We start from the raw sequence: 16,870 nt of genomic DNA on the forward strand, positions 1-16,870 counted from the left end.
TCTATTATTGAAGAATATGCTACATGTGATATACCCAAAAGTACACAAGATAAGGACTTAAGACAACAAGTCTTACGATTCCAAAGCCATCGTTGTGGGAAATACTGTTGTCGAAAGTACAAATCTAAGGACAAATTCTACACCAAATGGCATTTTGGATTTCCACGTCCAATAATATCGAAAGGACGAGTAAACAGTTTTATGTCATCTTTGCGACATACTATCACAAGAAAGTCTCCAAAAAATACCTACAACTTAAGAAGAAATGAAGAGTCAAAATACATAAATGACTATAACCCAGTCATTTTGTCCATGTGGAATGCTAATATGGATATTCAATATGTTGCAGACAATGCAATTGCTGTTGCTCGATATGGAACATCGTAACAAAATCAGAAAAGACGGGATTGAAGGAAATGTGGGAACAGATTTCCCACAAGAAGAGTCTAAGTAAGAAATTATATACTATGGCAAGATCTGAAGTCTTCTGGCGGGTGACACGCAAGGTGGTTGGTGACTCTTGAAAGGAGGGCAAGGCAAATGAGGACAAAAAAAAGAAATTATATACTTACAGTTTGAAGATGTTATCTCATCGAGAATTTGGAGCGTATGAATGATCGGATCATCTGCAAGTCTATACTCCAAATCTAGAAGAATCCTTTGGGTGAGTCTAGGTCTTGCTGCAACACGAGTTCTTAAATCTGTACAAGAAATTGAATATTCATCTGAAAAAGAGCCAGAAAGTACAGATATTGTGAAAACAAATATGTTGGATACATATTATCCAAATAGAAGTCATCATCTTGAGAACATTTGTCTCTATGAAGTGCTGCAAAACTATTTTTTAACGGAATATTACAGAAAACATCAATAATGGTATATATGCCGTGATTGGTTCTGAAGGATGTCTGATGAAACAAAGAAAAGGACATTTGATTAATCACCGTAAACACCTGACAAAAGGGAATTTTACTATTTAGCTCTTTTGCAACTTTTCAAGCATGGCGTTCAGAATTAGAATTACTTCGAGATTTTGAGAGCTATGAAGGTTTCTTCAATGCAACTAAATATACTATAGAATGTCCTGTTTTTGCTAATTATGTGAAAATGTTGAATGACGAAATTGAGCAAGAAGCTAGAATTGCAGCTGGGATTGCTAGAGACAGTTCTCATGAGTGTCAAACTTCTGCTCCGTTGAGTCAGGAGAAAAGACAGCGTCTGTCTCAGTGCGTCAAATGGGAGGGTCGGCTTCCTTCGGCACTCGTATCAGCAGGGCTTTGGGTAAGTAGATAGCTGCTCTGCTCCAAAACCACTGTGTGCTTGCTTAAGGCAAATGCTGGTATATTTATACCTGGAAGGGGCTGTGTTTGACGAGGTTGGACAAAAGACGTCACTAAGAACTGTCACTGGCAGTTCTTTCAGGACTCTCAGGAGTTCTTGGAAAAATCAAAACAGAAGCAGGGGGAATTCCTGGGCTGCTGGAGGTTTGGTTTGTTTAAAGAACGCGTTGTACTTTCTAGGAGTCTAGGGAAGTAGCTGCCGTATTTGGACTGCATTGGCAATGACTAAATATGGGTATGATTCTTATGCCTTTATAAGGATATGATTTGTTATAACCACATAAGGGCATACATTGGGAATATTTAATTAGGGTCCTAGATACGTTCACAACAGTTCAAATAAAAGAATTAACAAAAGCATATTGACAGTTAGTTCAATTGACAATTGACGGTACAGCAGTCTGCCAAAAACCTAATAGAAACAGATATAGCAGACCAACCTTTTGAACTTGCCAGAATAATTGAAAAATCCTATGAAGAATTAGGTAGAGACAGTTTAGGTGGTAAACCACTAGAATCACAAGTAACTGAAAATCCTGAAAAAACTTTCATTAAAAATAATCTCAATTCTCAGTGGGAGGGTAATAAAAAAACCTCTCCCAGAGAAAAACATTTTCAGACCAGAGGAAGGTCTCCCCAACGAAAACATAAATCTCCAGAAGGGGGGGCAAGTCTCCACAACGGGAGCCCTCTGAAAAAAGATATAACCTTAGAAATAGGGCAAATTTGACAAAACCTCACAGATATCACAATATTGATACACGTCCCTCTCGATCTTTTCAGAGTTCCTCACAGAAATCGGAAAGAGGAGGAGGGTCAGAACATAAAGAAGAGCGCGTCAAGTCCAAAGACAAAGAACCTGCTCATCAAAGTAAAAAATTACAATTTCCCAAAAAGAAGGTAGCCAGTATTAAAATAAAACATGCAGAGGATCCTGAGGACACACGAACAAGAACGGAGAGTGGGCCCAAACAATGCTAGACAGCGCAGCAGAAGTGACCAAGCTCGCAAGATACTGATGAATCTTCTGGAGACAGTGGACACAAATGAATACATTCAGGTGGAAACTGCAGACACCAGAGTTAGCGTGCCCCATAAACTATATGAAATAACATTATGTATAGAGGGAGATAAAACTAGGAGAATAAAAGGTCTATTCTGGGAACAATTATCTAAAGGTTCTGATATCCTTCTAGCAGAGAAAGTCTGGCCACCAGAGTTTGTCAGGGAGTGCCCACATTGCGAAGAAATAATTATGCCTGCCTTCTCATTCTCAAATTCAGAAATGGGGGTGGTGATGGACAGAGTATCTGAATTAAACAGAACACTCATACCCAGTCAACAGATCAGGGCTTGATCCATCACCGTTTTTTAGCTCACTGCGCCATCCCAGCTCAGAACCTGGCTACATGCAAATCAGTCTGTCCCTGGCCCAGTACATCATGGGAACAGGGCAGACCAAACTACCAAGCCAATTCTTATACTGGGAAGGAAACAAGCTTCCGGGGACCGGTTTCTGGCATTACAGCCGTCTTCGGCCCGGCTTGCTTGAATCCTGATGGTGCAATGAGCAAGGGACTCACATCTGAGTATACCCTTCCACACTTATGGTGGACAAACCGATTCAGAAAAGGGGGTGGTGATGGACAGAGTATCTGAATTAAACAGAACACTAATACCCAGTCAACAGATCAGGGCTTGATCCATCACCGTTTTTTAGCTCACTGCACCATCCCAGCTCAGAACCTGGCTACATGCAAATCAGTCTGTCCCTGGCCCAGTGCATCATGGGAACAGGGCAGACCAAACTACCAAGCCAATTCTTATACTGGGAAGGAAACAAGCTTCTGGGGACCGGTTTCTGGCATTACAGCCGTCTTCGGCCCGGCTTGCTTGAATCCTGATGGTGCAATGAGCAAGGGACTCACATCTTAGTATACCCTTCCACACTTATGGTGGACAAACTGATTCAGAAAAGGGAGTGGTGATGGACAGAGTATCTCAATTAAACAGAACACTCATACCCAGTAAACAGATCAGGGCTTGATCCATCACCGTTTTTTAGCTCACTGCACCATCCCAGCTCAGAACCTGGCCCATGATGCACTGGGCCAGGGACAGACTGATTTGCATGTAGCCAGGTTCTGAGCTGGGATGGTGCAGTGAGCTAAAAAACGGTGATGGATCAAGCCCTGATCTGTTTACTGGGTATGAGTGGTCTGCTTCATTCAGACACTCTGTTCATCACCATCCCCTTTTCTGTATCGTTTTTGGCCACTATAGGTGTGGCAGGGTATACTCAGACATGAGTCCCTTTCTCACTGCACCATCAGGATTCAAGCAAGCCGGGCCGAAGACGGCTGAAATGCCAGAAACCGGTCCCCGGTAGCTTGTCTCCTTTCTGGTGAAGAATTGGCTTGGTAGTTTAGTCTACCCTGTTCCCATGATGCACTGGGCCAGGGACAGACTGATTTGCATATAGCCAGGTTCTGAGCTGGGATGGTGCAGTGATATAAAGAACGGTGATGGATCAAGCCCTGATCTTTGGACTGGGTAAGAGTGGTCTGCTTAATTCAGACACTCTGTTCATCACCACCCCCTTTTCTGTATCGTTTTTGGCCACTATAGGTGTGGCAGGGTATACTCAGACATGAGTCCCTTTCTCACTGCACCATCAGGATTCAAGCAAGCCGGGCTGAAGACGGCTGAAATGCCAGAAACCTGTCCCCGGTAGCTTGTCTCCTTTCTGGTGAAGAATTGGCTTGGTAGTTTAGTCTGCCCTGTTCCCATGATGCACTGGGCCAGGGACAGACTGATTTGCATATAGCCAGGTTCTGAGCTGGGATGGTGCAGTGAGATAAAGAACGGTGATGGATCAAGCCCTGATCTTTGGACTGGGTAAGAGTGGTCTGCTTAATTCAGACACTCTGTTCATTACCACCCCCTTTTCTGTATCGTTTTTGGCCACTATAGGTGTGGCAGGGTATACTCAGACATGAGTTCCTTTCTCACTGCACCATCAGGATTCAAGCAAGCCGGGCCGAAGACGGCTGAAATGCCAGAAACCGGTCCCCGGTAGCTTGTCTCCTTTCTGGTGAAGAATTGGCTTGGTAGTTTAGTCTGCCTTGTTCCCATGATGCACTGGGCCAGGGACAGACTGATTTGCATATAGCCAGGTTCTGAGCTGGGATGGTGCAGTGAGATAAAGAACGGTGATGGATCAAGCCCTGATCTTTGGACTGGGTAAGAGTGGTCTGCTTAATTCAGACACTCTGTTCATCAGCACCCCCTTTTCTGTATCGTTTTTGGTCACTATAGGTGTGGCAGGGTATACTCAGACATGAGTCCCTTTCTCACTGCACCATCAGGATTCAAGCAAGCCGGGCCGAAGATGGCTGAAATGCCAGAAACCGGTCCCCGGTAGCTTGTCTCCTTTCTGGTGAAGAATTGGCTTGTAGTTTAGTCTGCCCTGTTCCCATGATGCACTGGGCCAGGGACAGACTGATTTGCATATAGCCAGGTTCTGAGCTGGGATGGTGCAGTGAGATAAAGAACGGTGATGGATCAAGCCCTGATCTTTGGACTGGGTAAGAGTGGTCTGCTTAATTCAGACACTCTGTTCATCACCACCCCCTTTTCTGTATCGTTTTTGGCCACTATATGTGTGGCAGGGTATACTCAGACATGAGTCCCTTTCTCACTGCACCATCAGGATTCAAGCAAGCCGGGCCGAAGACGGCTAAAATGCCAGAAACCGGTCCCCGGTAGCTTGTCTCCTTTCTGGTGAAGAATTGGCTTGGTAGTTTAGTCTGCCCTGTTCCCATGATGCACTGGGCCAGGGACAGACTGATTTGCATATAGCCAGGTTCTGAGCTGGGATGGTGCAGTGAGATAAAGAACGGTGATGGATCAAGCCCTGATCTTTGGACTGGGTAAGAGTGGTCTGCTTAATTCAGACACTCTGTTCATCACCACCCCCTTTTCTGTATCATTTTTGGCCACTATAGGTGTGGCAGGGTATACTCAGACATGAGTCCCTTTCTCACTGCACCATCAGGATTCAAGCAAGCCGGGCCGAAGACGGCTGAAATGCCAGAAACCGGTCCCCGGTAGCTTGTCTCCTTTCTGGTGAAGAATTGGCTTGGTAGTTTAGTCTGCCCTGTTCCCATGATGCACTGGGCCAGGGACAGACTGATTTGCATATAGCCAGGTTCTGAGCTGGGATGGTGCAGTGATATAAAGAACGGTGATGGATCAAGCCCTGATCTTTGGACTATGTAAGAGTGGTCTGCTTAATTCAGACACTCTGTTCATCACCACCCCCTTTTCTGTATCGTTTGGCCACTATAGGTGTGGCAGGGTGTACTCAGACATGAGTCCCTTTCTCACTGCACCATCAGGATTCAAGCAAGCCGGGCCGAAGACGGCTAAAATGCCAGAAACCTGTCCCCGGTAGCTTGTCTCCTTTCTGGTGAAGAATTGGCTTGGTAGTTTAGTTTGCCCTGTTCCCATGATGCACTGGGCCAGGGACAGACTGATTTGCATATAGCCAGGTTCTGAGCTGGGATGGTGCAGTGAGATAAAGAACGGTGATGGATCAAGCCCTGATCTTTGGACTGGGTAAGAGTGGTCTGCTTAATTCAGACACTCTGTTCATCACCACCCCCTTTTCTGTATCGTTTTTGGCCACTATAGGTGTGGCAGGGTATACTCAGACATGAGTTCCTTTCTCACTGCACCATCAGGATTCAAGCAAGCCGGGCCGAAGACGGCTGAAATGCCAGAAACCGGTCCCCGGTAGCTTGTCTCCTTTCTGGTGAAGAATTGGCTTGGTAGTTTAGTCTGCCTTGTTCCCATGATGCACTGGGCCAGGGACAGACTGATTTGCATATAGCCAGGTTCTGAGCTGGGATGGTGCAGTGAGATAAAGAACGGTGATGGATCAAGCCCTGATCTTTGGACTGGGTAAGAGTGGTCTGCTTAATTCAGACACTCTGTTCATCACCACCCCCTTTTCTGTATCGTTTTTGGCCACTATAGGTGTGGCAGGGTATACTCAGACATGAGTCCCTTTCTCACTGCACCATCAGGATTCAAGCAAGCCGGGCCGAAGATGGCTGAAATGCCAGAAACCGGTCCCCGGTAGCTTGTCTCCTTTCTGGTGAAGAATTGGCTTGTAGTTTAGTCTGCCCTGTTCCCATGATGCACTGGGCCAGGAACAGACTGATTTGCATATAGCCAGGTTCTGAGCTGGGATGGTGCAGTGAGATAAAGAACGGTGATGGATCAAGCCCTGATCTTTGGACTGGGTAAGAGTGGTCTGCTTAATTCAGACACTCTGTTCATCACCACCCCCTTTTCTGTATCGTTTTTGGCCACTATATGTGTGGCAGGGTATACTCAGACATGAGTCCCTTTCTCACTGCACCATCAGGATTCAAGCAAGCCGGGCCGAAGACGGCTAAAATGCCAGAAACCGGTCCCCGGTAGCTTGTCTCCTTTCTGGTGAAGAATTGGCTTGGTAGTTTAGTCTGCCCTGTTCCCATGATGCACTGGGCCAGGGACAGACTGATTTGCATATAGCCAGGTTCTGAGCTGGGATGGTGCAGTGAGATAAAGAACGGTGATGGATCAAGCCCTGATCTTTGGACTGGGTAAGAGTGGTCTGCTTAATTCAGACACTCTGTTCATCACCACCCCCTTTTCTGTATCATTTTTGGCCACTATAGGTGTGGCAGGGTATACTCAGACATGAGTCCCTTTCTCACTGCACCATCAGGATTCAAGCAAGCCGGGCCGAAGACGGCTGAAATGCCAGAAACCGGTCCCCGGTAGCTTGTCTCCTTTCTGGTGAAGAATTGGCTTGGTAGTTTAGTCTGCCCTGTTCCCATGATGCACTGGGCCAGGGACAGACTGATTTGCATATAGCCAGGTTCTGAGCTGGGATGGTGCAGTGAGATAAAGAACGGTGATGGATCGGTGATGGATTTGCGTGGAGGGAGGAACAGCGCTCTTACTTCCGGACTGTTCCTTGGTGGGCAGCCATGTTACCGAGGGTGACGGTCTAGTCTCCCCCCACCTCCCTGACTACAAAAGGGTTGCACACTCATGCGCTCGATAGATTGACTATAAATTTCGGTGCGCAAGCGGGTGTACTGCAGACGCATTTGCTGCAAGGTGTTTTTTATTTGTGAATATTTTTAAACGGTGAATATTTTAAAACTGTTCAAATTAAATTGTTCTTACCCTGATCTGGCGCGCTACTCCCCGGTCCACCGCAGCAAGCTCATGCTGTTTGCGTGGAGGGAGGAACAGCGCTCTTACTTCCGGACTGTTCCTTGGTGGGAAGCCATGTTACAGAGGGTGACGGTCTAGTCTCCCCCCACCTCCCTGACTACAAAAGGGTTGCACACTCATGCGCTCGATAGATTGACTATAAATTTCAGTGCGCAAGCGGGTGTACTGCAGACGCATTTGCTGCAAGGTGTTTTTTATTTGTGAATATTTTAAAACGGTGAATATTTTAAAACTGTTCAAATTAAATTGTTCTTACCCTGATCTGGCACGCTACTCCCCGGTCCACCGCAGCAAGCTCATGCTGTTTGCGTGGAGGGAGGAACAGCACTCTTACTTCCGGACTGTTCCTTGGTGGGCAGCCATGTTACCGAGGGTGACGGTCTAGTCTCCCCCCACCTCCCTGACTACAAAAGGGTTGCACACTCATGCGCTCGATAGATTGACTATAAATTTCGGTGCGCAAGCGGGTGTACTGCAGACGCATTTGCTGCAAGGTGTTTTTTATTTGTGAATATTTTAAAACGGTGAATATTTTAAAACTGTTCAAATTAAATTGTTCTTACCCTGATCTGGCGCGCTAATCCCCGGTCCACCGCAGCAAGCTCATGCTGTTTGCGTGGAGGGAGGAACAGCGCTCTTACTTCCGGACTGTTCCTTGGTGGGCAGCCATGTTACCGAGGGTGACGGTCTAGTCTCCACCCACCTCCTAATCTATATCAGCCTCTATCCTCCGCGCAGTGGTGACGCGCCTTAGACGCGCCGAAGAGGTGCCAAAGAGAAGCTAGTCTGCGCCAGTCTGCGTTCAGACGCTTCGGGCTTCGGATTTGGCAGGATGGCTGGACGGTGTATTACATATAATGCTCCTACGCTGCATGCCTTACGATCCATCGGTAATTCTTCCTGTTTCAATTCACTCCCTCCTTTCTCTGTCACTACTGTCTGCAAAACCTGCGGCTGGTCTCCTATTCCTTCTATGCTAGACAATCCTAAATCCACACATTCACTGAAAATGCTTCTTCTTAATTGTCGGTCCCTCCCAAAGCACTACACAGAACTGGCGCTACTGATAGAGGAGCACAACCCAGCAGCCCTTTTTTTAACTGAGACATGGCTTCAGTCTCAAAATGATCCTACTGTAGTATGGGCCATTCCCCAAGGCTACACCCTTAGGCACCTAGATCGCAAATCAGGCCGGGGTGGAGGACTGGCCATCATCTATAAAGATATCTATAGATGTCGTGTTACCTCCTCGCCCACTTCAGCATGCGAGAGCCTACACTTTTCCCTCGAGTTCTCCCCTACAAGTACCTTTTCCGGTATTTTGGTTTACCGACCACCAGGCTCTCTCGGTGACTTCATCGCTGATATAACAGATTCAGCTGCTAACTCAGTGCTCACCTCAGCCAACTTCACCCTGCTGGGTGACCTAAATTTGCATTTAGACGATCCCCTTAATGTTGCCGCTAACAACCTTCGGTCAAATCTTCAGGCCATCGATTTGTCCCAAAAGGGTTTCCAGGCCACACACAATAAAGGTCATCTTTTAGACCACGTCTATAGCAATTTAGACAACTTATCGGTAGAAGTACCACTACCACTACCTTGGACCGACCATTTTTTAATTCCCCTTATTTGGTCCACTAACATTTCCTCTATTCCACAAACTCATGACAGGCACTGGGGTAGGAAATGGAGTTCTCTTCCGCTTCTTAAGTGGGAACAGGCTCTCTCTGAACAGCCACCTCAAAAATCCAGGAATTCCGATACGGCAGCTTTCAATTTTGACAGCTGGATTTCCACAACATTAGATCAAGTTCTTCCGAAGGGCTATCGGCAAGTGATAAAAAGATCTAAAGTTGCACCTTGGTATTCCCCTTCCCTTAGGACTTTGAAACAAGTTTGCCGCAAAGCGGTGAGAGCCTGGAGGAAAGACCACTCTCAATTGAAGAAATTGGAGTATAGAGTGGCAATTAGGCAATACAAGAATGAAATAAAACTTGCTCAAGCCAAGTTCTATGAAACCAAAATCAACATGGCAGCTAACTCCCCTAGGGAAATTTTTAAAATTGCCAAATCTTTAATTTCCCCTCCTTCAGAGATCTTGCCATCAGAGGGTGCACAGGTTCGCTGTGAGAATCTGGCCACTTTCTTCTCTCAGAAGATTCAGGCCATCTATTCCCAACTCTCGATTGGTAGTGAAGATATGGCTTCCTCCGTCACCTTGGACTCTGATCTACCTGTATCTTGTTCTTTAGTCTCTTTTCCACTTCTGGATCCCAGCACTTTAGATATCCTTGCCCATAAAGTTACCTCAGGATCTCCAAACGATCCAGCTCCCCCACAGACCTTAGTAAAAGTGATGGATACCATTCGCCCGTTTATTCTGGAGACTCTTAACACCTCCATTACCTCCAACTCTGTCCCAGCCACATGGAAGTGCGCGATGGTAAGGGCATTGCTGAAAAAGCCGAATTTGGACCAGAACAAACTGTCCAACTTCCGCCCCATCTCGCTGCTCCCATGGATGAGCAAATTGTTGGAGAGACATATTAATGAAATCTTAGGGGACTATTTAGAGTCCAACAATCTTCTACAGGTCTCCCAGACGGGGTTTCGTCCCCAGCATGGCACCGAAACTGCCCTTCTGGCAGTAACAGAGGCAGCCAGAGCTATAATGGACCAGGGAGGAAAAACAGCCATTATACTTCTTGACCTCAGTTCAACACTGTTAACCATGCCACACTTTTACATCGTTTGAAGGGCATGGGAGTGTCGGGCGCGGCCTTGACTTGGCTGACCTCCTTCCTGGAGGAACGCTTTTTTCAGGTGTTTGAGGGAGAGGTGGCATCATCAAAACATCCGCTTAGCTGTGGGGTTCCACAGGGCTCCTCCCTGAGCCCCACACTTTTTAATGTCTATATGCAGCCTCTAGAGAAGATAGTCCTCCCTTTTGGTGTGCGAATTGTCACCTATGCAGACGATACCCAACTTGTGGTCTCTCTGGACCACAATGAGGGTTCGTCTAACACCTTGGGCCCTTGTCTAGAGGCTGTTGCTAAGTGGATGCAACTCTCCCACCTCAAACTCAACGGGGAGAAGACTGAGATCATGTTACTAGGTAACCCCTCCCCAACCTCCTTAGCCTCTAGCTGGCCTACATGCCTCGGTGTCCCTCCTCCTCCTAAGGACCAAATAAAGAGCCTAGGAATCTGGCTTGATAGAGCGCTGGATTTCTCAGTCCAAGCTACCAAAACGGCCTCCATTTGTGTGGGGCTAATGAAAATGCTCCGCAAAGTGCTCCCCCTACTTCCATTTCAGGCGAGAAGGGTCATGGTCCAGGCCCTGATACTCTCTCGCCTGGACTATGGAAACGTTCTATATCTAGGAGCCCCGGCAGCAGTGACTAAAAGACTCCAAGTCACCCAAAACTGTGCCGCCCGTCTATTGTTTAACATCCCCCGTTGGCAATCAGCTAGGAATGCCTTAAAAGAAGTTCATTGGCTCCCAGTGGCTGCCAGAACACAGTTTAAGGCCATGTGCATTTTGCACAAATCTTTCCATCGAACTGGCCCGGCAGTTCTGTACCCTCTAGTGTTACCTTACTCACCATCCAGAGCTCTTCGTTCGACCTCATTGCATCTGGCTACCATGCCAAAAATCAAGAAAGCCCGCTGGGGGGGCCGCTCTTTCACTCATACAGCGGCGATACTCTGGAACTCCCTGCCTCTAACCCTTAGACAAAATAACAACCGAATGTCATTTAGGAGAGATTTAAAAACCTACCTGTTTTCAAAAGCGTACTAATTCACCCAGTAGCCCGATACAATAATCAGTCTAAAGCGCTGCGAGGCCTCCGGGTGGTTATGCGCTATATAAATGGAATTTTTCATTTCATTTCATTTCATTTCAAGCCCTGTTCTTTGGACTGGGTAAGAGTGGTCTGCTTAATTCAGACACTCTGTTCATCACCACCCCCTTTTCTGTATCGTTTTTGGCCACTATAGGTGTGGCAGGGTATACTCAGACATGAGTCCCTTTCTCACTGCACCATCAGGATTCAAGCAAGCCGGGCCGAAGACGGCTGAAATGCCAGAAACCGGTCCCCGGTAGCTTGTCTCCTTTCTGGTGAAGAATTGGCTTGGTAGTTTAGTCTGCCCTGTTCCCATGATGCACTGGGCCAGGGACAGACTGATTTGCATATAGCCAGGTTCTGAGCTGGGATGGTGCAGTGAGATAAAGAACGGTGATGGATCAAGCCCTGATCTTTGGACTGGGTAAGAGTGGTCTGCTTAATTCAGACACTCTGTTCATCACCACCCCCTTTTCTGTATCGTTTTTGGGCACTATAGGTGTGGCAGGGTATACTCAGACATGAGTCCCTTTCTCACTGCACCATCAGGATTCAAGCAAGCCGGGCCGAAGACGGCTGAAATGCCAGAAACCGGTCCCCGGTAGCTTGTCTCCTTTCTGGTGAAGAATTGGCTTGGTAGTTTAGTCTGCCCTGTTCCCATGATGCACTGGGCCAGGGACAGACTGATTTGCATATAGCCAGGTTCTGAGCTGGGATGGTGCAGTGAGATAAAGAACGGTGATGGATCAAGCCCTGATCTTTGGACTGGGTAAGAGTGGTCTGCTTAATTCAGACACTCTGTTCATCACCACCCCCTTTTCTGTATCATTTTGGCCACTATAGGTGTGGCAGGGTATACTCAGACATGAGTCCCTTTCTCACTGCACCATCAGGATTCAAGCAAGCCGGGCCGAAGACGGCTGAAATGCCAGAAACCGGTCCCCGGTAGCTTGTCTCCTTTCTGGTGAAGAATTGGCTTGGTAGTTTAGTCTGCCCTGTTCCCATGATGCACTGGGCCAGGGACAGACTGATTTGCATATAGCCAGGTTCTGAGCTGGGATGGTGCAGTGAGATAAAGAACGGTGATGGATCAAGCCCTGATCTTTGGACTGGGTAAGAGTGGTCTGCCTTCTCCAATCACATTCCAATTCATAAAAAATACACATTTGAAAGAAAATGGGCAATGGCCCAAGCCCTGCATTATATAAAAATCATGTAGGATGGGATGAGGATTCTCCTCACCATAATATCCAATGAAAAAAATCAACCAACTGCACAAAGGCAGTATCCTGTTAAGCAAGAAGCTAAAAAAACAAGACAGAGAGATCTTAGATCAACTAGAATATCAGAGGGTGATTGAAACATGCACCTCACAAATGAATAATCCTTTGTTTCCTGTCTCCAAGCCAGACGATTCATATCGTCTAGTTTTGCAGTACAGACTAAACTCTTGTTGTAATACATTTGCAGTACAAAACTCACACAGTGCAGCACTAATGAATAATAATGAATAATATTGTGCGCAAAAAATATTAAACAACGTTAGATATTTCAAATGTTTTTTTCTGTCAAAACATTGCACCAGAAAGCAGGTATTTAACTGATTTCTCCTGCATGGGGTCCCAAAAGCAATTTTGTCATCTCCCACAGGGATTCATGAACAGCCCAGGATGTTTTTCAGCCAGGGTAACAGAGTTACCACAAATGTATGATGATGAGGCATTATCCTATGTCGATGACATCTATCTTACAGACTATGACCTGGAGACACACTTGAAAAGAGAGAACACCATCATACTTGGGTTTGCATCTGAAGGGTACAAATTTAACTTTAAAAAGTAACGAATTACCCACCAAATATTCCTATTTTTAGGATTTGAATTATCAAGTGAAGGCAAAATCCTAGCAGACAACTTCTTAGAGAAGAGTGCAGTACTCCAAGCTCCAAAAACGCTGAAAAACTTACAATCAATTCTAGGTTTCCTGAACTTCGGAAGAACTTACATTCTAAATTATGCAGAGAGGGTTAAACCACTCTACAAATTAATAAAACCTGATTTCAAACCAATTAATTGGACTCAAAAACACACAGAAAGTTTACGATCATTACAAACAGACGTGATAACTAAAACAAAACTGAAAACACACGCAAACGAACGCAACCTTATAATCCGAGTCATCCCAGGAAGAAGCGGATTTACATACCTGACCTCTAATGAGGGCGAAACGGTACCAATAGCTCACAAATCATACTTGTACACAAAAGCTGAAATGAAATTCAGTTCTACTGAAAAAATTCTAACTGCGGCACAAACTGCTGTAGCAAAAGAAAGAGCCCTCGCACAAGGTAAACGTATAATAATCGTTACACCAGTACCTGCTTTAGAAGCAGTAACAAGAGCAAGCATTCCAAATGCTAAAGCGTTACATCCGAGATGGATACAATGGGTTAATTCTCTTGCTGCACCAGAGGTCGTATACAAATTTGATCCTAACTTAAAAATGAAAAGATTTCTCCAATACGAATACGAATGTCCTCTGCCGACTGAGATTCTGTCTCTGGAACATTACGGCTGTATAATATATACAGACGGTTCAGCACAGCCCGCAGTTGGGGGTAAACAAGCATATAGTGCTGCGTGCGCGATTGTTAAAGGTCGCTGGCACTTAGGTAAATTCAGACCAATGGTCACTAAAACTGAATCAATCGGAAATTGTACAGCTCAGCGAGCTGAACTACAAACTTTGAAGATGGCGCTTGAAAATGCAGATTGCAAATTCCCCACACTAATAGTGTGCGACTCACATTACTGCGTCAAATCTTATAATAATTTCATGCAGACCTGGATTAAAAATGGTTACAAAGATGAAAGAGGTTGCACAATCAAGCATAAAAAGCTATGGCAACAGATAGTTCTTTTACAGAAAGAACTACAAAAGACTCACGTGATACATACACAGAGTCTTCAACGTGATGGCGTTCACGTTGCAGGGAATTCATTGGCTAACAGAGCCACGGCGGCAGCTGGTCAACCGGCTTCCGTAACTAAAAAAAAGCGTTCTAAAAAACAAATAGATGGTGAAACGCTACTAGCAGTAAGAGCCTCAATGAAAGGCAATTATGCAGCGTTACCTCTAAACCATCCACTCGGAAATACATACATAATTGATGCAAACTCCGTTCCGTTTGCTCAAATCCCTGGAGTGGGGGCTAGGGCTATTCCAAACATGGAACATAGGTTAGGACTAATCTTAGCGGCACACGAGGGGCTCGCCTCTGCACATGCAGGTGTTTCCGCCACAGTATCATTATTAAACCAGAGATACTGGTGGCCACGCATGAGAAAACAGACTAGAAACTATGTTTTAGAATGTGAAATATGCCAAAAAATGAAGGTATCAACAGTGAAACGACCTGCGCAGACGCCCCTTCTAATCTCAGACAAACCATTAGCATGTGTTTACCCGAACCACTGTGGTCCCTTACAAAGGAATGGCAACTATAAATATATCATGGTCACAGTGGATTCCTGCACGAGATTCATTTGGATGTGGCCCCAGCGCTCGGCTGATGCCAGAACTGTTATAAAAGATTTGCGAGTCTTTATCGGCACATACGCAATTGGCATGCTACATTCTGACCGGGGTCCTGCGTTTAGCTCTCGAGTTCACAAGGAGGCCATGGCCAGCATGGGCATTGCATTGCGGTACTCTAGTCCATTCCATCCTGAGGGAAATGCGGTAGTGGAGAGAAAAAACCATGACATAAAGCAATCTATAACAGCGAGGGTATTAGATTCGGGTGATGGGTTGGTCAAACATCTAATAAGTGTCCAACGTAGTCTTAACAATCTGCCAAGAAATTCTCTGGGTGGAATCACTCCGTATGAAATTTTGTTTGGTACAAGAATGATAATCGAAGATCTTGATTCTCAGACCTCAGTGGTGAAACAAAAAGCTTCTGATATCAAAGATCGTTTGGCTGTTTTACAGGACTTAAATGAAACAAGAAGAAGTCTAAGTAACACAAAACTAAAGCCAACGGCCACTGAAGAGAAACCACCTGTCCCAGCAAGACCTGTCTGGATTCCAAAGATTGGGGATCTGATCAGAGAAAAAATCGCGGTGAAGAAAGAATTTGGGCCTTATTACAGAAAAGCAGTACCTGTCTTAGCTATCAGCGGAACAAGATCAGTAGTACTACCGTCCCTTGCTGGTAAAAAGGAGAACAGAGTTGTATCAATCGACCTGGTAAAACCGCAACCATGTGGCCAATAATAAGTAGTAGGCCCAGTGGACTCCCAAGAAGTAGCAGAAGACCAAACCTTGCTACAATCCAAGAGGTTCAAACTGAGAGACTAATCACATTTGATAAACCTGCAGTGAATAAAAAGGACTATGCAACAAAGCCATGGAACTTGTACCTCTTGAAACCCAAATTGCAACAGTTTGTCAAGAAACACCTGTCTACGATGATGTAGCCTCGGACTATTCAATTTGAAAAAGGAAGAAGCAACTACAAAGATCAATAATAATCCTGATGCCATCCAAACAATTGACAGAACTGCATCTGGCTACTTTACCAATTTCAATGACTTTTCCGATGATCCAAGTGAACATGGAGACAAGCCAGCAAACAAAACTTTCAAAGACAAAATTACAGAACTCTTTCATCAACTTGGAGAAACATATTAAATTTCACCATGGATTGAACTGTGGATTGTGCTAGGTGTACTTTTCCTCCTGCTCTGGCTCATCTTAGTTTTAAGCTTGGGAAGAATGATTGATGGAAAATACAGTACAATGGACACAGCAAGTCAGAACATCAACTTGGTTCTAAAACCTCACAGATCCTCTCACGTTGAAAAAAGAAAACTATCATCAGTGAACATCACAGCCATTCCTATAACTGGTGGTGTAGCATGGGACAATACTGATTACAAAATCTATGGCCCGGTTGTACTTTTGAAATGTCCACACCAGTTCAAGATTTCTTTCAGTGACTTTGTATCACCTAGTACTTTCTCTGATGATTGGGACTTTAAAAATATTAATAATATGATGTCCGATTTAGAAATGTCAGCAAATTTTACAGAACATGATTATTTACAGGGTTCATCGAATTATGAAGAAATGTATTGCTTCAATCATTTTGGGCATCATTATTTGCATAAATCTGCTAATCCTAGAAATGTGTTCAGTTATAATCAGTGGGAACATTGTCCAACTCCGCCAAAAGGCAGTTTGAAAACATTTAATGAAAAATTCCCATACTTCTCAGGGTTTAATGTCACTGATCCTGAAACATTCTATTTCAAAGTGTTAAATAAGACAGGAATGAAAAACATGTTGACAAACATTAAACTGATATATTCTGAAAAGT

This window comes from Lissotriton vulgaris, chromosome 5 (assembly GCF_964263255.1).
Source record: "Lissotriton vulgaris chromosome 5, aLisVul1.2, whole genome shotgun sequence".
Classification (NCBI taxonomy): domain Eukaryota; kingdom Metazoa; phylum Chordata; class Amphibia; order Caudata; family Salamandridae; genus Lissotriton; species Lissotriton vulgaris.